Source organism: Macrobrachium rosenbergii, chromosome 43, assembly GCF_040412425.1.
Source record: "Macrobrachium rosenbergii isolate ZJJX-2024 chromosome 43, ASM4041242v1, whole genome shotgun sequence".
Lineage (NCBI taxonomy): Eukaryota > Metazoa > Arthropoda > Malacostraca > Decapoda > Palaemonidae > Macrobrachium > Macrobrachium rosenbergii.
In genome coordinates this window covers 13,430,646-13,454,019 of record NC_089783.1, presented here as the reverse complement: position 1 = coordinate 13,454,019, position 23,374 = coordinate 13,430,646, and the positions used below count along the sequence as shown (strand labels likewise).

The 23,374-nt window shown below is 38.2% G+C and overlaps 1 protein-coding gene across 1 annotated transcript in view; it reads right to left on the bottom strand.

Annotated features, from left to right (window-relative positions):
- Positions 1 to 20,356, bottom strand: part of svp (COUP transcription factor 2) — a 598,839-nt gene extending 578,483 nt beyond the window's left edge. Inside the window, exons 1-2 of the mRNA XM_067086585.1 lie at positions 20,268 to 20,356; positions 13,303 to 13,432 (exon numbers count right to left, since the gene is read on the bottom strand). The gene's annotated coding sequence lies outside the window, so the exon portion shown is untranslated. The remainder of the gene's footprint in view (positions 1 to 13,302; positions 13,433 to 20,267) is intronic.
- Positions 20,357 to 23,374: the final 3,018 nt, after the last annotated feature.

Sequence of the window (23,374 nt, the reverse complement as noted above, 5' to 3'; positions counted from 1 at the left end):
GCATTGAACAAATTTCCTTTTTGGACGTTATCACATGAACACAGAATCAAGGTAAATTATTTTGGGAAAGCCACATCTCGAAGAATAAATAACGGTAAATTGCCTATAATTCAGATCGGGGGAGAATTCGACTAGATAAAAATCAGAAAATTCCACTCAGAATCCCACCTCCTTTAGGTGAAAGGGAATATAATTGGTCATTGGCATTCAATGGAGCATGTAACAGAAAATTTTAGATTATGACCGACAACTCTCTCGACATGGGTAAGGAAATTTAATTAGTCACCGGAAATTATACCGTCACGGAACAGTCAGTCTGAATGACCATCCGCAAGACGTCCAATAATCGCAAGGAATTGTGGGTCGCGAGCTGAGGAGACGGGAGTAGTTCGCAAAAAGTTTGTCCTCTTGGATATTTTACATCTGAAATTTCCTTTTATTTTACTGTGCTGAATCTTATCTGATCTGAGAACACAAAGAATGGATAACCTTTTACTACATGTTTATTAAACGCACAGAATGGGATCAAAGAAGGAATTAGAATCAGCTGTAAGGAAATAGGATAAATTGGTGCAGAAAATCTTCATTGTATTGCAGGTGTTTAATGTGTTTATATTTTTTCTTCCTATTCATTTGATTTCTATTTATTATTACGTTGTCTTTTGTAACATTCGCTCTGCAAATCCATTATCCCTTCAAATCTATATTTTACATCATAAGTAAAATTTCAGTGAGAATAAAACATTTCTTACATCAACAACGAACTTCAAACCGACGGCGCCACAAGCAGCTCTGGTCATTACGTCCCCGTTTCAAACGTGTCATCGTCTTATTGCAAAAATTAATGCATCATAATGCGCTCTCCGACACGTCTGTCTAAGGATTAAACGTCTTGTCAAGAGTTTAAATCCCTTCAAGAAATATATCTCTACAGTGAATTAAACTTTGAGGAAGAATGATTAAAAAGCAAATTTCTTTCAAGAGAGGATTAAAAACCCTGCCAGTCTTATAACCATCTTGAACGCGCTGAAGATTATCTTGTTTAGTATTCCAAGGGAATAATTTCTATGTACCCATTTCAATAGCTTCTACTGATGTAAGGAGGTATATCTTATTGTTTATTCCCGGAGCTTCCCTTGCATTTTAATAGGATTTACGTACATCCAAGTCACTGGCATTTCAATGTCAAGAACCGCGAAATTCATTCCTATCCACACCCGGATGTCCTAGACGAGATCTGGAGGTGAGAACCAATTCTTAGCTCTCGGTGGCGTAGTGGTAAGGTTTTATATATATTTTCTACGTAGAACGTTTTTAGTTTGTAAAAGTTATACTAGAGGCGTGCTAAGACACGCAGACTCACTCACTCACACACACACACACACACATATATATATATATATCATATATAAAAGTGAGTGTTTGCATGTATGTTTGTGAGCTATAGAAATCCGAACTGCTGAACCGATGTAGACGAAATTTGGCACGTGGCCATCATTTGACTCAACTTTGATAATAGGGTAGGTTTCAAACTCGTACCCCCTCCCCTTCCCCCATCCCCTTTCCCTTAGTAAACTATGGGGCAACCGCTTGACCGATCTAGACAAAATCTGGCATGTGGCCATCATTTGACCCAACTTAGATAATAGGATAGGTTTCAAATCCATACCCGCTTCCCCTTCCCCCATCCCCCTTCCATTTGTAAACTGTGCGGCACCCGCTTAAGCAATCTAGACAAAAATTTGGCATGTGGCCAGCATTTGACCCAATTTAGGTGATAAGGTAGGTTTTAGACCCCTACCCCCTTCCCCTTCCCCATCCCCCTTCCCCCTTCCCTTTGTAACTTACGTGATAACCGTTTGACCGATCTAGACAAAAATTTGGCTCATGGCCATCATTTGACCCAACTTAGATAATAGGCTAGGTTTCAAATCCGTGCTCTCTTCCCCTTCCCCCTTCCCATTGTAACTAGTGTGAAAACTGCTTGACTGATCAAGACAAAATTTTGCACATGGCTATCATTTGACCCAACTTAGATAATAGGTAGGTTTCACACCTGTACCCACCTTCCCCTTCCCCCATCCTCCTTCCCCCTTCCCCCTTCCCTTTGTAACTTATGTGGTAACCGTTTGACCGATCTAGAAAAAAATTTGGCTCATGGCCATCATTTGACCCAACTTAGATTATAGGTAGGTTTCACACCTGCACCATTTTCCCCTTCCCCCTTCCCCCATCTCCCTTCTCCCTTCCCTTTGGAATTTATGTGGCCATGAATTGACCCAACTTAGATAACAGGGTAGGTTTCAAACCCGTACCCCCTTCCCCCTTCCCTTTGTAACTCATGTGGTAACCGCTTGACCGATCTAGACAAAATTTGGCAAGTGGCCATCATTTGACCCGACTTAAATAATAGGGTAGGTTTTAAACTCATATCTCCTTCCCCTTCCCATTCCCCCATCCCCCTTCCCCCGTCCCGTTGTAACTTATGCGGTAACCGTCTGACTGATCTAGACGAATTTGACACGTGGCCATCATTTGACCCAACTTAGATAACAGGGTAGGTTTCAAATCTGTACCTCCTTCCCTTTCCCTTTCCCCACCCCTTTCCCTTTGTAACTTATGTGGTAACTGCTTGACTAGTCTAGACAACATTTGGCATGTGGCCATTTGAGCCAACTTAGAAGATAGGGTAGGTTTCACACCTGTACCTGCTTCCCCTTCCCCATACCACTTCCCCCTTTCCTTTGTTACTTATGTGGTAACCACTTGACCGACCTGGGAAAAATTTAGCGCATGGCCATCATTTGACCAAACTTAGATGATAGAGTAATTTTCAAACATGTACCCCGTTCACCTTCCCCTTTCCCTTTGTAACTTATATGGTAACCGTTTGACCGATCTACACAAAATTTGGCATTCGGGCATCATTTGACCCAACTTAGATAAAAGGGTAGGTTTGAAACCTGTACCACTTTCCCCTTCCCCTTCCCCCCTTCCCCTTCTCCCTTCCCTTTGGAACTTATGTGGTAACCACTTGACCGATATAGGCAAAATTTGGCATGATAATAGGGAAGATTTCAAACCCGTACCCCCTTCCCCTTCCTTTGTAACTTACGTGGTAACTGTTTGACCGATTTAGACAAAATTTGGCACCTGGCCATCATTTGACCAAACTTAGATAATGGATTGAGTTTCAGACCTGTACCTCCTTTCCCATCCCCCATCCCCTTCCCTTTGTAACTTATGTAGTAACTGCTTGACCGATCTAGACAAAATATGGCACGTGGCCATCATTTGACCCAACTTAGATAATAGGGTAGGTTTCAAATCCGTACCCCATTCCCCTAACCCTTCCCTTTGCAACTTATGTGGTAAAAAAAACTCTACCATAGAGATATATTATTGAAAATACTTTTCTTTCCTGTGGTTAATAATTCTGTATCAAGGTTTGTGTTTAGGTTCAGGGTGTGTTTAGGTTTAGAGGGGGCATGTGTTTAGGTTTAGTGGGGATGTGTTTAGGTTTGGCAGGGAGTGTGTTTAGGTTTAGCAGGGGGTGTTTCTAGGTTTAGTGGGGGTGTGTTTAGGTTTAATTGGGGGTGTGTTTAGGATTAGTGGGGGTGTTTCAGTAAAGTGTGAAGTAAATGGAACAGTCACCAAAGTAATATTTGGATAAAATGGACAGTTACCACAGTAATACCTGGATAAAAGGGACAGTTAGCACAGTAATACCTGGATAAAGGGAACAGTCAGCACAGTAGTACATGGGGGACAGTCACCACAGTAATGCCTGGATAAAATAGACAGTCACCATAGTAATACCTGTATAAAATGGAGTGTCACCACAGTATACCTGGATAAAAGGGACAGTCAGCCCAGTAATCCTAGGATAAAAGGGACAGTCAGCACAGTAATCCTAGGATAAAAGGGACAGACAGTACAGTAATACCTGGATAAATGGGACAGTCACAACAGTAATACCACTTGGATAAAAGGGACTATCACCACAGTAATACCTCAATAAATGGGACAGCCAACACAGCAATATCTGGATAAATGGGACAGTTAGCAAAGTAATAGCTGTATAAAAGGGACAGCCAGCACATTAACACCTGGATAAAAGGGAAGACAGAGAAGTAATGCCTGGATAAATGGGACAGTCATCACTGTAATATCCGGAAACAGTCACCACAGTAATATCTGAATAAATTGGACAGTCACCACAGTAATACCTGGATAAAAGGGGCAGTCAGTACAGTAATACCCGGATACAAGGGACAGGCAGCACAGTAATAGCTGGATAAATGGGACAGTCACCACAGTAATACCTGAATAAAAGGGACAGTCACCACAGTAATGTCTGGATAAAAGGGACAGTCAGCAAAATAATACCTGGGTAAAGGGACAGTCAGCACAGTACTACTGGATAAATGGATAGTCAGCACAATAATGCATATGTAAATGGGACAGTCACCATAGTAATACCTGGATAAATGGGAAAGTCAATAGAGTAATTCCTGGATAAAAGGGACAGTCACCACAGTAACATCTAGATAAATGGGACAGTCACCACAGTAATACCTGGATAAATGGGAAAGTCAATAGAGTAACTCCTGGATAAAAGGGACAGTCACCACAGTAACATCTAGATAAATGGGACAGTCACTACAGTAATACCTGGATAAATGGGAAAGTCAATAGAGTAACTCCTGAATAAAAGGGATAGTCACCACAGTAACATCTAGATAAATGGGACAGTTACCACAGTAATATCTGGATAAATGAGAAAGTCATTAGAGTAACTCCTGGATAAAAGGGACAGTCACCACAGTAACATCTAGATAAAACTACAGTAATAACTGGATGAATGGGACAGTCATTACAGTAACACCTGGATAAAAGGGACAGTCTCCACAGTAATACCTGGATAAATGGGACACTCAGTACAGTCATACTTGGAGAAAAGGGACGGTCTCCACAGTAATACCTTGATAAATGGGACAATCACCACAGTAATATCTGGATAAATGGGACAGTCAGAAAAGTAATATTTGGATAAAAGGGATAGTTAGTACAGTAATTTCTGGATAAAAGGGACAGTCACCACTGTGATATTTGGACAAAAGGAACAGTCAGCACAGTAATTCTTGGACAAAAGGGACAGTCAGTACAAGGAGGTGCAGAAAATTTTTCTGAGTTCTTCAGAGTTTTCTCAGGCAGCACCAGGTTGGTCAGCTAGTATGCATATATATATATATATATATATATATATACATATATATATATATATATATATATCAGATACTTTAGTCTTTCTTATCTTGATGCACTTGTCAAAGCATACTTACTAAATGCTTCAAGCATAATGATTGAGGTTACCAGGGGAAATATTTCTATTTTTAAACAAGGATATATTTTTCGCGAGGAGGAAAGTTTTTCAGAAACATTTAATTTCCAGCGTCAATGTTGCGTAGCTAAATTGCAACATAGTACCGAAGAAAGATGAATTACCTTACGCTATATTACAGACTTACTTTAGTTAGCGTACAGTCACCACAGTAATATCTGGATAAATGGGACAGTCAGAAAAGTAATATTTGGATAAAATATCATTGCATCAGTAAATGGTGATTTTGCTAAGAAAAAAGTTTTTTCCTCTCATTTTGAAAAGGTTTCCGATTAACTCAAATTCCTTCTTCAGAAGGCGTCAGTGAAAAAAGAAATGCGCTCCAGAAGACAAGAAAATTTTATTTTAATGAAGAATGCTTGTGAAAGGACGCAGCCATATTTCAAACCCAATATATGAAAATGTACATAATTGATGTCGAAGCAGCAGAAATCAGATGATTTCTGGAAATTATGCACTTTTAATACAGAGCGGCAAGCACAGGAGGCCCGTCAGTAATTATTTAGATCACGTATTATGTTGATTTAGAGAGAGAGAGAGAGAGAGAGAGAGAGAGAGAGAGAGAGAGAGAGAGAGAGAAAGAGAGAGAGAGAGAGAGAGAGAGAGAGAGAATGTATATGTATGCTAACTATAATAAGTCGAGCGTAAGGTCATTCATCTTTCTTCGGTACTATGTTGCAATTTATCTACGCAACATTGACTCTGGAAATTAAAAGTTTCTGAAAAACTTTCCTCCTCGCGAAAAATATATCCTTGTTTAAAAATAGAAATATTCCCCCTGGTAACCTCAATCATTATGCTTGAAGCATATATTAAGTATGCTTTGACAAGTACATCACGATAAGAAAGACTAAAAAGAATCTGATGTATATATATATATATATATATATATATATATATATATATATATATATATATATATATATATATATATATATATATATATATATATATATATATATATATATATATATATATATATATATATATATATATATATATATATATATATATATATATATATATATATATATATATATATATATATATATATATATATATATATATATATATATATATATATATATATATATATATATATATATATATATATATATATATATATATATATATATATAGTATATAGTTTATACATATATTATATATAAACTATAAACTAGCTGACCAACCGGGTGCTTCTCAGGAATAAGGAAAAATATTTCGGGATTCTTTCCTTTTACTTTTTTTTTCTCGTCGATGGACCGTTTCCTCACCTCTCTCGGCAGCTTCATCAGGACTGGGTTATAAATCGACATACACAATTTTTAATACTACATGCGTACATTTGAATTTCAATCATGATGTCACCGGGTGCTGAATCTCTATTGGCTGGCAGATGTCATTCTCTCGTTGGACAACTGGGTGGCAGCATGGGGATTCTTGGCACTCTGTAGGATGTGCCTCATGCTGAGGCTTGTGTCCAGGGCATGGGCAAGGGCATAAATTCCATCTCTGGCACATAGTCTTGATTTGTTTCATTGTTGGTAGTCATGCCCAGGGGTGTTTTGTGACTCATGTCTCCTTTCGGATTCTCAGGGATGTCCTGTGGTTTCCTTGAAGAAGGGAGTATGAAGTCCATGTTCCTCTGTATATTTAACACAGGTCGTTGTTGACTTGCACTTACAGCTTCTGCTACTTGCAATCTGTTGAACCAGGCTTTTGTATGCACGATCTCTGTGCTTTCTAATACATTCTTCCAGTGTCGGCTTACAGTCATGGTCATCTACGTAGTGTTGAAATATTTCCCGTTGGTTGCGGTGAGCTTGCAACTGCTTATGTAGAGTGGAAGTGATGTGACTTATGTAGTAATTGCTGATGGCTTGACATGCCCCGTCAGTACATTTAAATTTGTATGCTATGTTGGTCAACTCCCACATCTCTCTACAAGGGGTGATGCTATTTCACATTACGAGGGTACTGACTAGGTTAAGGCAACAGTAGACACAGAAGGAAATCCCCTTGTCAGGATTTGTAGTTGGCATACTGCTCAATTATTCTCTTCCTGGCCTTGACCTCATCCTTGAACTTTCTGTGATATGTGGCTTTGTAATACAGCATGATATTTCTCGGTGAGGTAGACCTCATCACTGGTGTGCTGGTGTACACATCCAACTGTTTTCATATACAACATTCTATTAGATTGCTATCACATCCATTATTAGTTAGGAGCTGCCTAACACATCTGAGCTCTGTATGAGTAGCTTTCCATGTGGAGCAGTACGTAGGCTAATTGCATGTCTCACATATGCAGCTACCACAGAGCGTTTGTAAGTGTCAGAGCACTCCCCTCCTCACAGGCGTTAAGGCACTGACCCACATTAGCTGCATTTTGGGACACAGTAGTATCGTACCTGTCTCCATTCTTCTCAACATTTACATCTAAGGAGGGAAGTCAGCCTTCGACATCATATTCAATAGTGAAGTTTAGGCTAGAGCTCCTCTTCAAGGCATACTGTGGGCGAGTGGGCTTCCTTGTCAGTATTGATGGTGATCAAGATGTTCTCTATATATCAGACATATATCTTCGTTTTCAGATGGGAATTGAATGTTCTTTCCTCGACATCTGCCACGTACATATTGGCAAATAGGATGCTATGTGGGATCGAAAGGCATCTTCTGGTGTGTCTTGGGGTGTGGCATCCAAATGACAGACTCTCCTTAAAATAATATCGATGGTTTCGTCCACCAGTACATCCATGAAAAGACTTTTTATGTCCAGTAATGCGATGGTAGAGCTTGTAGACGCAGTATTCAAAATATCGATGTACTCTACCAGGGAAACCATTAAGTACCCCTTAGGGATGTAAGGGGTGATGATCTTATTCAGAGTCTTGGCTTTTTCATAAGCAGGAGTGTTAACTTAGGCAATTATAGGGGGCAATGGGTTGCCGGCCTTATGAGCCTTGACAGTGCCGTAACAATATCCTGACCTGTAGTCTCCGATAACCGTAGTCAGTTTTGCAGTTCTGTTATGAGAATTCATCTTCTTAATTATAGCATTCAGGTTTCTCTTCAGGCTTTTGGAAGAGTCCTTGCTTAGGGACTGGAATTTTGTAGGGTCCCTCGGGATACTGTCCATTTTACTGTCATATTCCTCATGTTCCATGACGATACAGACAGTGATCTTGTCACCTTTTCTGACAATGATGTCTGGATGTTCCCAGAGCTGGCGGGTAGCTTCCTTCAGGTGAGGGTCGATGATCTTACATCCATGAGAATCTGAAGGGAGACATAAGCAACGAAACACACCTGGGCATGGCTACCGACAACAAAGCAAATCAAGACTATCTGCCAGAGACGGGAATTATGCCCTTGCCCATGCCATGGATGCAAGCCTCAGCAAAGGGCATCTCCTATGGGGTGCCAACCATGCCCATGCTGCCACCCATATGACCAGCGATAGAATGACACCCGTCAACCAATGGAAGTTCAGCACCACAATGACATGTTTGAAATTCAAACATGCACATACAGTAATAAAAACTGTGTATGTCAATTTATAATCCAGTCCCGATGAAGCCGCCTATAAAGGTGGGGAAACGCTCTGTCGACTAGATAAAGAAAAAATAAATAGAAAGAACCGAATGATTTTTCCTTGTACCTGAGAAGCTTGCCAGAAGAGAAAAAGAAGTATAGATTGATTCATTCTTGATAAGAAGATAATATCAACGAACTATGCCATTGCCTTCAATAGAAATTGCATAGGAGAGAAAATATGCCCAAATAGCTTATATATATATAATATATATATATATATATATATATATATATATATATATATATATATATATATATATATATATATATGTGTGTGTGTGTGTGGATTATATATATATATATATATATATATATATATATATATATATATATATATATATATATTATATATGTGTGTGTGTTAAGAACTTATAGAAAACTATACGAATTAAGACGAAAATTACTACGGATTTTGAAACTGCAGAATACTACTTTCGGAAAGAACACGTTCAGAATGTTGCTACTCAATCTAAACCACCAATTAGTTTTTATCATACCGTTATACCTGCTCTTACGGGTAACGGGATGCGAGACGGGTTAATTAAAGGAACCGCGGATCTCTTTCACAAGAGGCAAGTACCGACAAACAATGTTGATTTTCCATTCGGTCGACGGCGCGAGTTAAGGGAATGTAAGGAATTAGTACAGTGGAAATAAAAACGAAGAAATATTAAATTCTATAAGAAAAAAACATTTCATCCGTGTAAAGTTTTTGTATCATCAAAACTTTAAGAATATCATTGAACCAGAAGTTATTGCTCTAGTATTCACATATCCCGATGATTCTAAATATAAAAAAAAAAACATTTCATCCGTGTAAAGTTTTTGTATCATCAAAACTTTAAGAATATCATTGGACCAGAAGTTATTGCTCTAGTATTCACATATATCGATGTCCTTGATAATATAGTCACCAGAAATATTTTAAAATATCAGTCTACGAAGACAGAGGCATGATTTACTTTACGTATGGCATCACTTGCAGTTCTAAGAAAAATGTACTTAATTATTAACCTAAATGAAAAATATAATAGTACAATTCACTCTTTTTATGACAGAGAACATAGTAATGATAAAACTGACAAACAAGCAAAAGTACAGTGTACTGATAAAAAAAAAGAAAGATAGCGATAAAAAAGGGCATAGCCTACTACAGAAAAGAGGCAATCCCAGAGTCACCAATTTACCTTTTTCCCATCGATTTAATTTTCTTTCTTAGGCAAAATTTCGGGTTCTATTGATGTATGAATAAAAAAATAAAAGACGTAAGTTTCGGTATTCAATATTTTTCATCAAAAGAAATAACCATTAGTTATCATCTTCATCTACATAGCAAACCTAGTGTAGATTTGCCCTAATAACTTGATCTAAGATGACATTCGAGGCTCTTACAGTTTTAGGAGACTTGAATGCAGACTTAAATCCTGATACGGTCGCACTATTTTGAAAGCAAAATTTCATGAGATTAAGTCAGATAGTTCTAATGTAGAGGACGACAGGGCAGGCAATCTGAAATCGTTATATATGGTAGCTAATCTAGTTTTCTGTACAGCGTATAAGGCTGTATGAGCGCGGCTCATGAAACTTTCAGCCACAGCCCGGTGGTGGTAAGTCCTGTAGCGTTTCCAAACGCACTATCATGGTTACCTTTAACTTTAAATAAAATAAAAACTACTGAGGCTAGAGGGCTGCAATTTGGTGTGTCTGATGGTTGGACGGTGGATGATCAACATGCTAATTTGTAGCCCTCTAGCCTCAGTAGTTTTTAAGATCTGAGGGCGGACAGAAAAAGTGCGGACGGACAGACAAATAGCCATCTCAGTAGTTTTCTTTTACAGAAAACTAGAAACCTGATGAAGGAAAAAACTGGTGCGCAAACCCCGAAAGGATGAGGCAATGATAAAGGTGGCCGATCATAGAAATCATAAGAGGATCGTAAAAAGAAGTGGGAGAATCCCAAATTCTGAGTCTGCACAGGGTAAATATTTGAGGTGGTAGCTTGACGGGTGTTCCGAAGTTGCCGGAGGGAAAAGTGAGGACCTTCAAGCTTCGTTTCCCCAAAGCATAATTTCTTGTCCTAGCTGAAAGTTAAAATTCTTATTTCAAGAAAGTCAAGCGAAAGTTTAATCTTCCTTGTTTATGTGAATGATTTTATATGACCAATAATCCTCTAACCAAAGATTCCCGTTCAACCACTTGAGTCACGATCACTCGACATTAGTTTCAGTCACGTTTGGTAGTTGTGTAGTTTTCTTGGTCTTTGTACGGCTGCATATCGACTCTCAATAGTCGATTCATAGCCACACCATTTATCGTAACCATTACATAGCAATCATATCAATGAAACCGATTCAGTAGAATGATCTGTTCTGTCATCCATGCATGATGCTAACGTTTTGAATAAGCCTGGACAGTTGCTGTATTTTTTCCCATATTTTCAGTTTTTGTTTCAACATCGCTCCAGCTTATTGATCTTGTTTATACGTCCTCGTCTACTTCGAAAATCGTGCTCTCACTTGAAAGTTTATGATGGCCTCTGCTTTTTGTTCAGAAACTCATCTGTTTTTATCCCAGAAGGAAAGTGTCGTCTTGTTACTCATGTATCTGCATTCATTTATCATTCAAAGATAAGAATTCTAACTTCGAATCCTTGTTAGAACTTTTACCTGGGCAGAGGGAGTTCATTTAGAAAATCTCCTTCCAAGTAGCAATTTGAATGCTGTGCTTAAGTCTCCTCGCTCTCTTATTTAATGGTTCTATTTTCGTTTGCAAATGATATCGCTTATTTGAATGATCCCCCAGGTTTTCTGCCTCTGCGAGATAAAGCAAAGATGTCTTTGCGACAAGGAACACCGAGCAGAGAACAAAGAAATCAAATATTCTAATGCTCGCGATGAGGACCTTATCTGAAAAGGGCTTTCAGACAAGAATTTTGCTCGTAAAGAATCATTTCAGTACTAAAATTTCCCAGATACTAAATGACTTATATTTATGCTAAGTTTGAGAGCATACGTGCATGTGAGACATACGACTGTCCTCTCAAAAGTATTTCTCCAAGTCTGCGTTTTATATATGCAAAAAAAGCACAGAAAATAAACCAAACGGTAATGGGAAACGAGAGAATTATATATGTTTAAAAGTCAAGGCAGCGACACTGACTAATCGTGAGATGCCAGATAGTAAACTGTGCGGTCGACATCTTTCTCAAAACAATCATCGCCAGATACACGCATCCTGCAGAACTGGGTTTCTAGTCTATTACTATGACTGAACTAATAATAATAATAATAATAATAATAATAATAATAATAATAATAATAATAATGTACATTCTGAAAAGGGGAAGAATTTTCGGAAACAAATTTGTATTAGAATAAGCAACTCTATATCTCGATGGCAGCCACAGATGGCCCAAATCCCCAGACTAGAGGTTTCCCCGAGAAACGAAAGACGGAGCTCCCAGAAAAGTATGAATAATGATTAGAAATAAATTAGCATTTAGAAACCGTCACGAACCTTACGTCCCAATGGCTACCTCCATTAGTAATGAGGTCGATAAGACAAAGCAACGGGCATTAACCATGTTCCTCATAATTAATGAGGAAAGAAGACAAAGATCTCTCATAAGAAATTGTGTATGAGGGCTATCTGCTTATGTAGAGAAGGTTTACAATGAATGCCCAAACATGGTTCCTGAGCTGCAAAAGGGAAGAACAATGCACGAGTTGAACCGGAGAGAGAGAGAGAGAGAGAGAGAGAGAGAGAGAGAGAGAGAGAGAGAGAGAGAGAGAGAGAGAGATAAGAGCAAACAGCTGAAAGCGGCGTGATTATGTACACCCGGTTGGAAAATGCCAGATTCGAGTTCTCTAGTAAAATAAAAACTGATGAGCCTGCTGACGCCAGTATAACATACTGAACGATATAGCCATCACCAAAAGTGTGAAAAAATATGAAATAATCCTAAGAAAATAGGAGATGGGTGTGCTCCTTCCCTTTCTCTAAAGTTTCATCTTTTAACCATCTAACCGTTTACATAAGCCTATCTAACAGCTGGGCAACAATTTATTTACACTCATTAACCCAACCTAACCTAACCTGCAACACATGCGAGTGACACCAATGCTGACTGACGACCGTTATGTAGCACAGAAATTTGACACACCAACAGCAAAGAAAATTATGCCTTATTTATAAGGCCTTTTTGGTATCTTATTCAAAACAAGCTGAGTAAATCCTGTACCTTGCGTACTACACATATTGCACATTATGGTCTAGAAACAGCTCTGCTTGATCAAACGTACCCCAAGTTTTAGATGAAGCTTCGGCCGCAACTGCAATGAGCTGAGGACACAAGACACGCCACGTCACTCCATAGCTCGTCTGAAGAGGTGTGTCTATCACGGAGCGGTTTTCGTCTTCTGCAGTGACGTCCTGACAGGAGAAAGGAATTGCATCAGTACTGTACAAGCATGTATGCATGTTATATATATTATACGCCAACTCTTTAGTTGTCTCCAAGAAGAATATATGGATAATTTTACTGTGATAGGTATTTTTTTAGGTTTCAGGTCAATGTAAATTAATAAAAAGAAACTGAATATATAAAAATATACTTTGAGAGCACCTCCTTGGGCAAGTCGGTAGGGTTGTGGTCTTGCAATCGTTAGGCCCAAGTTCGACTTTCCGGCCGACTAATGAAGAGTTAGAGGAATTTATTTCCGTTGATAGAAATTCATTTCCCGTTGCTAAGTAACCAATTGGTTCTTAGCCACGTTAAATAAGTCTAATCCTTCGGGCCAGCCCTAGGAGAGCTGTTAATCAGGTCAGTGGTCTGGTAAAACTAAGGTATACTTAACTTAAGCTCTTGAGATTAAAATCTGCTATTAAAAGATCCTGGACTATTGTTCTCTGAAGAAGATCACTAATCACACAAAAATATCATATATATATATATATATATATATATAAATAAATATATATATATATATATATATATATATATATATATATATATATATATATATATATATATATATATATATATATATATACTGTATGTGTGTGTGCGTGTGCACGCGTTTATATAAATATCTGTCTACCCATCTGTCTATCCATATATATATATATATATATATATATATATATATATATATATATATATATATATGTATATATATATATATATATATATATATATATATATATATATATATATATATATATATATATATATATATATATATATATATTTGATGTATCTGGGTGACTCGTAGTTTTCTTCAAAGAACAGTAGTCCAGGATCTTTTAATAACATATTTTAGTTTGAAGAGGTGGTCTCAAAGTATATTTTCTTATATTCAGTTCTTTTTATTCATTTACATTGACCTGGAGCCTAAAAATACCTATCGCAGTAAAATTATATACATATATAATTTATATACATATATAATTATATATAAACATATGCGTATATATATATATATATATATATATATATATATATATATATATATATATATATATATATATATATATATATATATATATAATGGAAATCACGTTTATGAGAAAATCTTAAGTATTCTAAGATGAGGTATGTTAGTGCCACTCTCATGGTGCAATCCGTTTTTCTCAAGTCATGCTATAGTCCGATTCTTGAATGTGGTACGAATAGTCTTCATAAAATCAGAGAGTTCGAAGGGAAGAACTGTCATATATTACACAGTGCACTATTTTGCTCATGATCACACTATCAAAACAGTTGACAAAGATATATAAACTTGCAAAGGGAAAGTGATAGAGAAGTTCTTCTTAAGTAAATAATCTTCTGAAATGGCACTGGTTTTTTAAAACAAAGGAAGAAAGTAGAAACTTATTTCTAGAAACCACATATATCAAGATTTATTCCTTTAAAGAATCATTCAACCTGAGATGCCGATATGGTACCAGACAATAATAACCATTATACGGTATATCCCACCAGGAAGTTGCTGCAGCAGTAATAACTTTGTAAACCTACAGTTTCCTATTAATTACAGTCGCTTGTGTTTTCTCCACTATTATTATATGAATCAGAATCATCGATGCTGAAGGGTACTAAAAATTCATGGGAAGCATTTTGATAATTGCCTTTTTCACCGAACGGGACTCTGAACCTTTCGAAGACAGCTCTTTTCAGCAATTACGTCCTTGGAGGTGCCTTAGGTGAGCAACGGAACTGAGGACGATTTTGTGGCTATTTACTGAACGGAGTTGAAGCACGGCATAAAATTCTTAGGGAAAACGTTAAATTCATGAGTGTGTTTTGAGAAGTTAGGAGAAAAAGAAGAAGGAAGAGGCGGAGGAGTAGAAGAAATTCCCCAGAAAGTAATGAGTCTTGATGGTTGCCGTGACACCGGGATTATTTAGAGCTTTCCGCTATGTTGCAGCGCACTTCCCCCTTGATTAAGATGGGTTCGTCTGCTTCAGCTGCTGAGCCGCTAATTTCTCTCCTGAACCCTCCAGCCCTCGGCCAATTTGCTTCTTCGCAGCGGCAGGACAGCAAATATATGACGACGATTTCCGCCTTACGGAGTAGACCGCGTTTTGTACAATATATTTTTTTTTATTAATTCTGAATTCTTTGGCAGGCTGAGAAAATGCAGAGGAGGGGAGGTCATCGACCCCCAGCCAGCAGCCATTTGAGAGACATAAATAGCAATTTCGTTTGGTGTAAACAGGGAGCACTCCGAGCTCCCTGCTTCCTTAACTGCGCTATCAGGGCCATTGGGAAGGGCCACTTGAGGGATGTGGTTAGTTAGGCGATGGGAAGTCATTGTATTTTATTGCTGGTAATGCACTATGGTTAGCCAGTGGTCAGTGTAAAGAGATCCCGGGTTCCGGAAGGTTCGGACGGGGTGGGTGGGGTGGCTGGATGGGGCTCGTCTGCTTCGATTATTTAACCAAGTGGAGTATATAAAAGATTTCTTTTCCGTCAGAATCTTAGGCGTTTTGAGCGGGCTAACAGTTTTGAGCGGGGACTAAAACACGGGTAATTCGCCGCCCTTAGCTGGACAGTGACCAAAGACCTAGAATTATCAGCGCAATAAGAAACAAGTAAAAAATGCGCCAAAGTTTCTTCGGCGCAATCGAGTTTTCTGTACAGCCACTCCAGTGTATAATAAAGGCCAACGAAAACAGATCAATCTTTCAGTGGTCTCGATATGATGCTGTATGAGCCGCGGCCTATGAAACTTTAACCACGGGCAGGTGGTGGCCTATCCTATATCGTTGCCAGGAGCACGATTATGGCTAATTTTAACCTTAAATAAAATCAAAACTACTGAGGCTAGAGGGCTACAATTTGGTATGTTTGATGTTTGGAGGCTGGATGATCAACATGCCAATTTGCAGCCCTCTAGCCTCAGTAATTTTAAGACTTAAGGGCGGACAGAAAAAGTGCGTACACTTTGTTTGGTTTATATGTGCAGCCCTCCACAGGGATAATGCCCTCTCTGGCGGGCCCTTGTACGTTTTCAAAATAAGGCGCTTCTTATATTTTGTAGTTGCCTTTCAGTTTTTCTCGTCAGTATCGTAGCTCCTGCAGAATAGGAGTCTCTTTCGTTCCTTTTTAAATCTGCATTCTTCTTGTATGCTCTTCACTTCAGGCGGTATTTTGTTGTATAGTCTTGGTGCGCAGTGTACAAATGCTCTCTAGCCTGACTTACAATTTGTCTAGATTCAAATAGCCTATATGCTTCACTTGCATGTCTGATTACAGTTCCTTTCTGCATGCCACAAAGTATGGACTTTATAATATGAAGAAAATTTTACATAAAAAATAATTTTCGGTCTGATATTCTATGAATATTTAATAGCCTATTACAGACAGACATGACTGTCCGTCCCGTCAGCCTTCGCTCAGGAGAACAGGGCCATTAATCTCAATGCTTAAGTTCAAATAATACGTAAATTGGATTTTATGATCATATCAATATTTTTTCTTATGATGTCAGTATTTAAACGTGAGAACCATTTCCTGAGAATGCGACATCCAATATGCGAAGTCGGAGGCATCAGAGCGCGACGTCTCGCAAGTCAGTTTAGAGAAATAACGCGTCGTCTCCAATATTTTGATAAGTGGGCTTAATAGCTGAAACCCCTTTTGCGTATAAACGTGATCAATTTTGCACTTGAAAAGAGCTAATTCAGCACGGTATAGTGCGCGAGGGGCGTGGAAGATCTTAACTCTCTTAATGTGAGTATTTACATGTATTAAATCTCTTACCGCCTCGTTGTTGTCGAAAAGAAAGAAAAATATTTTTGATCTTTTATTAAAGAAGAAAGGAGGGGAACTGAAGAGAATCGTGATTCTTCCCACACGTATTAGAGCGCTTTCAAATTATTGGATTACCTTAAAGACTTGAGTGTTTGCAAAAGAAGGCGTTCGAGGAATGATGAATTGGCGGTGCGCCACACAACAGAGAGAGAGAGAGAGAGAGAGAGAGAGAGAGAGAGAGAGAGAGAGAGAGAGAGAGAGAGAGAGAGAGAGAAATTTTCAGTATACATAGACATTCATGGATGTTGATTCTGATATTTAACACCTGCCAGTCAAAAACTATTCTATGAAAATACCTTTAAGGGTAACCCGATGGCCCATGTTAACAACCGAAAGTTGTTTACAACCTCGTACTAGGACCGCTAACCGGGTGGGCAGTTTAAAGGGAAATAGAAATTAATTTGTGGGACCAAATCCCAAATTTTGAAATCCGCCACTTTTAAAAATCTCACATAATCTCATATATATATAAAAAACGCCTAGAAAAAGCCGAATATCTAATTCACAATTTTCTATAGGTACAACTTTCACTAGGTATGTCATTGTACATGTAAACTTAAATAAGTTAGGTTAGACCTATCTGGTCCAGATGTCTTCCTTTTCTCAAAAATATACTGATTATAATTGTCTTCGTTGCACATTTTACTTAAAAAAAAACAATTGAAGGTGATTTATGATAGAATTTTACGTCATTTATATTATTCTTTTAGGTCATCCCCGCGAATACGATAAAGAGATACCGAATATTCAGATCCACAAGCCAATAACATTCAGTTCTACGGGATAAAGAGCAACCCTGTTGTGCCACAACTTTACAGAGTAAATTGAACCCTCACTCTTTAGGACTGTCTGTTGTCGTTCGAACAGGGAAATAGGAATAAGCGAAAAAACATCACCCCTAACTTGAAGGACAATTCCAAGTTCTGAATCCATGGGACCATCTACCTTCTTTAACAAGACACAAAGGATTATTCGGCTAATCTATTGGAGGCTGCAATCCTGTATATTCTTGTTGGTTGGTCTAGATTATGGTCTAATGCTGATCTCTGGACTCTGTTCATCAACAGAGGTGAGAGCTGAACTGTAGACTGTGCAGTCACAGTGGGACTGCTAAGTGCAAAATCGTTTGGTTGGCGATGCAAGCATGAAGCTAAGAGTGTGGTTCACCTTTAGCTGTTTATCAAAAAATAACATTAGCCAACAGAAAATTGAAATGGCCGCTAATGTTTTTATGATAACCACCAGATTAAGGTTTCTGGATGTTATCTTTATTTAATTAATGCAATCTATCCAAAATCAAAACTCAAGATGTCCATGCCTGTGTTTTTTATTCCTTTAGGTCAAATACCAGCTTCCTCAGGTGTAATGTAAAAGGGCATAAAATGCACATACGCAGTCAAGCTGAAGGGTTTAACAGCTTCCTTTATAAGCCGCTGTCTTGAAATTGATGCCTCTACAAAAAGTGCTCAACGATCATTTTCTGGGCTTGAATCTGCCTTCACAATGTCTTTGGCAAATTACCATTCAACGTTTGTGTTCTGAAACATGGCGATTCTATTTTTACAACATTTCGTGCTTGTAGGTTAATCTTATTCACGATATTTACAAGTTTCAAAGTAACTATTCTGAGATTATGGCTTACACCTTCGATTATTAACAACCCTTCAGTGCCTAACTGATGTGATATTGCTACCTTTATGCCTTTAATCCAAAAGCATAATAGCCTAGTAACTGGTCGGAGTATGCGCGACAGAGTATTCTTAGCTGATCTTCATCACCAAGTACTTGGACAACCAGCTTTATATTTTTTGTCACTGCAAGTCTCTTGCATTCTGCTTTCAGTTGGTCAACGAGTGCCTCCGAAACCATGTGAAGAGGGATCTAAATTGGCTGATGATCCCGATGTTAAATCTTTGGATTATGATTAATGTGCAGCTAATAGGCCCAGCCCAAGTACATAATAGTGTATTAAAGTTTTTAAAGTGACATGTTAGTCTAGGCTAGGGGGGTCAGTTTGGAATGCATCCACCTAAATTCCATTCTCACATATTATAACATAGGTTACAAGGGTGCCCCAGAGGCTTTGGTGGGGCAGTACCTGGTACACAGCCTGTTGGATTGGTTTACGGTCTAAAAAATTGAGATAATATGTACCCTATTAATGGTATCCCGAAACCTTGTAACATAGGTTGGGGCTTCCAGGGGGAACTAGAACTGGTGAAAATAATGTTGAAACAATTGTTAGGAGAGGTTGGGAAGTAAGATGGAAGAAAGAGGGCATGAATGAAGGCATAGTAAAAGGAATGAAAGGGGTTGCAGCTAGGGGCCGCAAGGACGCTGCAAAAAAAAAAAAAAAAAAAAAAATTAATGCCTATGTACATCGTGTGAGGTACAATGACAGCACTATCCCTGAAGCTCCTTCGTCTCCCAGGCCAACCGAAAAAACCCTGGTTTTCTACTGGAAGTCTTCATTATTAGATGAATGGCGGGGGCTACAGCTACAAGTAGGCCTACTGAATTCCAATAGAATTGAAGACCGAATTCGTTGAAAACACACTTAAAACATAGAAAAAACAAACTTCTAATTTCAAAAGAGCCCTTACTGATTCTTATAAAAAAACCTAAGCGGTAATAAGCAATTATAATCACTACCATGTATGAATGCTAGTCATGAAGAAAGCTACATAAACCTAGTCAGACGGATTTTCGCGGGTCAGTCAAATCCCGTGCGCCTGTACACCGTCCTAATATTTAACACCCCCCCCCCCCACCTGTGTTACTATACTTTGTTGGCTTTCCTGCGCTTTACAGAAGCAGACAATGAACTTTAAGTCGAGTTTTCACAGTATAGATGCCACTACTGTGTCCTGACAGCGAATGGCACACATTCTTTCAAATACCACAAGAGTTGATTTCCAAATCGCTAACGTTATTATTGTATCAACTAACCTCTGGCCTATACCGGTGTGAGATTTGGCGTTTATAAGTGAACGATTCCTCCTACACTTGTTCTAAGCGACCCGCTACCGTAATACTCGCACTACCACTTAGTGAGTTAGACTGAGCTCGTGTTTGTCTTATTTTTATGGAGCCATTTCATACTCGCAAACCGCCCGTCGGTGTAAATTATCTGGTTGACAATGTTGGGAAAGAGAAACTAGCGCTGGGCTTTGCAGTGATTTCATCATTTGAATAGTTTGGTGATTACCGAATAAATGCTTATAACCAGCTGAAGGGCACGACCTGTTCCTCAATTTTCTTATCAGCTTCAGGTTTTTTTTTTTTTTTTTACAGAGTAATCTATTTAGGTCTATTTAATATTTCTTATAAGAGCCGATTTCATCGCAAATCGCTTTGGCATACTTCGTCACCCACTTCGCCGAGCGGGTGATAATGATCACCTGTCCTGGTTGGCTGTTGATAAAAATCGCCATGCAAGACATCTTTGTGGCCGAAATTTCGCTTATCGCGGATAACATCGTCATTCCCCGACCGAAACCCTTACCAGATGAGCCTCCGAAGACTGCCCTCCGCAAATTTCGTGAAAATCAAGGCAGGTTTGGGATAATAATAGTGTTTTCGGGTGCTCGAACGGAATAAGCGGCCGGAGTGTGTGCAGGTAACAGTGGTCAACAGATAAGGACAATAAGGAAATGGTCATCCGACGGAAAGATATGATAATTCATTGACAGGTATTTGCGTACATGTTAGCGTATCTTCGTGCGTTCATTAGGTATATTATCGTGTTCATGCTTATACACTTGTGTGTGTGTGTGTGTGCCAGCATTAGTATGCGTCTATTTATACTTAATATGTAGGCAGTAGCCATTATTATTATTATTATTATTATTATTATTATTATTATTATTATTATTATTATTATTATTATTATTTAATGTTGTTGTTGTCGTTTTATGATAGATGCAAAATAGATATTGTTTTTCAAAGCGTGAAGGCTTCAGTTTATAATTTCGTTATGCTAAGGATTTGACGTATTTTTCGGCATAAAACAATACAATGAACCCTCACTGTGAAAAAAAAAAAACATTCTCCTTTTGAGGCACCTCTTCCAGAATGTGCAGCTCAGCAAAAATTATTTTCAAATCCGTAATCGAACCACAAAAGCTGGATCGCTTGAGAAGGGTCAGGTCATAATTTTTCCTATAATGTGCTTATTTAAATTCCGACGAAATATAGATGAGCAGTTTATCATACCCACAGACATAGATATGCATGAATATATGTGAGTTTAGAGAGAGAGAGAGAGAGAGAGAGAGAGAGAGAGAGAAAGAGAGAGAGAGAGAGAGAGAGAGAGAACGGTCCCTCACTGGATCTTATCCCCTTCCAAGCATTGCATTTTGACCTCACTTATCTCTCGCGGCTTTTCCCAGCTTGTAAACAAACATCGAGAGGATCCTTTATCACGAGATCACGAGATAATCGAGAATCCTTTTTCGTGTGATCACGAGATAATAGCAAAGGATCTATTGAGGATATCAGATAGAATCTCACTTCCAGCTGTTCACCCGAAGACGATGACGTGATTGCTGAAGTATTCGCAAAAGAATCCATTGCAGCATTCGAAAAAAGGGGAATTCTCACTTTATCCTTCTTTGGGAATAAGCGACAGGATTGGCAACCACTCATGTTGTATAATTTCTTGGAAATGTTGAAGGTGTAGTATTCTTAGGTTCTATTTTTATTTACTCTTCGAATATTTTATTTGGAATTCCTAACGTTTACTTTGGAAAGTGGAAACGGATGGGTTTTTTTTTCTTTTACATTGGATCGTTTGACAGAGGTGTAGAATTTCATTCATCAGAATTATGCTAATGATTATACAAAATTGCAATCTAATTCTATTCACGATTTGATCTATTGTGGGCAGAGGATACCATTTTACTACTTTATCTATGACATAATTTCTAATAAACAATTAATATTCCGCAAAAGAATACTTAAAGCAGTATCATGCTGTTTTCTTAAGCAAAATAAGAGAAAGGAAAACCAACTCACGTTTAAACGCTCGTCTCGGAACTGACGTTGAACAAGTCAAATTATGTTTCCTATTTTCGAAAATATTTCTGTCATTTAATTGTTTGGTTCGAAGCCTCCCTCTCCAGCACGAATTCCCTGATATTCGTGTCGTCTTTTTGCTTTCATTTTCCTATCCTTTCTGAGTGCACTTTATTCTTCTCGTCTGTTTCTCATTATGCGTGCATTTTCTCTTTATTCTGCCTTTCTCTTTTGCCCGATGAGCGAATTCTGTTCGGAAGAAGCTTGTTAAGCAAGCTGCTGACCTTTCTGGCTAGTTCCGAAAATATGTCTGCGCCTGCCTTTAGAATAATAAGAATGTTGCTTTTCAGTGTGGATGTCTCTTCGAGCTGAGGGATTCCGCTTTCCATTGATGCATCGCTTTCCCTCTGGTTACAAGGGAGAACTTGTCCTTGTTTTTGCAAATCTTGCTTAGAGGCTTTTCAAAGACCCTTCAGTGGATAGACAGATAACACGAAGTCTTTCCAGAAACATTTAAGCATTTAATTGAAGATAGAGTGATGATTATGCATAATTCGATAATAAATTGTAAGAGACATTGCGATACAATCTCGAATGTACATATTGTTTTTCTTCCTCAGAAAATACCAGCAAAAAATATAATCAACTAATACTGGCGTTTTGTGTGTGCTGTTGGAAATGGACCTGTCACAAGGTTAAAAGGAATAGCTTTTTTTTTTTAGAAAAAGGAACGTCATCTGCACCTGTTAAAATATTCATTCTTTACCGAAAATGGTTTAGTCTTCTGTAATAGCTGTGTCGATTTTCTGTTATGTTTATTCAAGACTCTCTCTCTCTCTCTCTCTCTCTCTCAGTGCATTCTTATATATGATGAGGACACTTACGAGAGGCAATCTTATTGCTATGTATGTATACTTCGCTCTCCAGCGCCATGTGACAATTAAGTAAATCACTCTGAATGACATTAGTTGTTAGAATCAATAAAAGTCAGACACTGCAAGAAAGTATTATGTATGGCGCATCAATATACTGCGACAGGA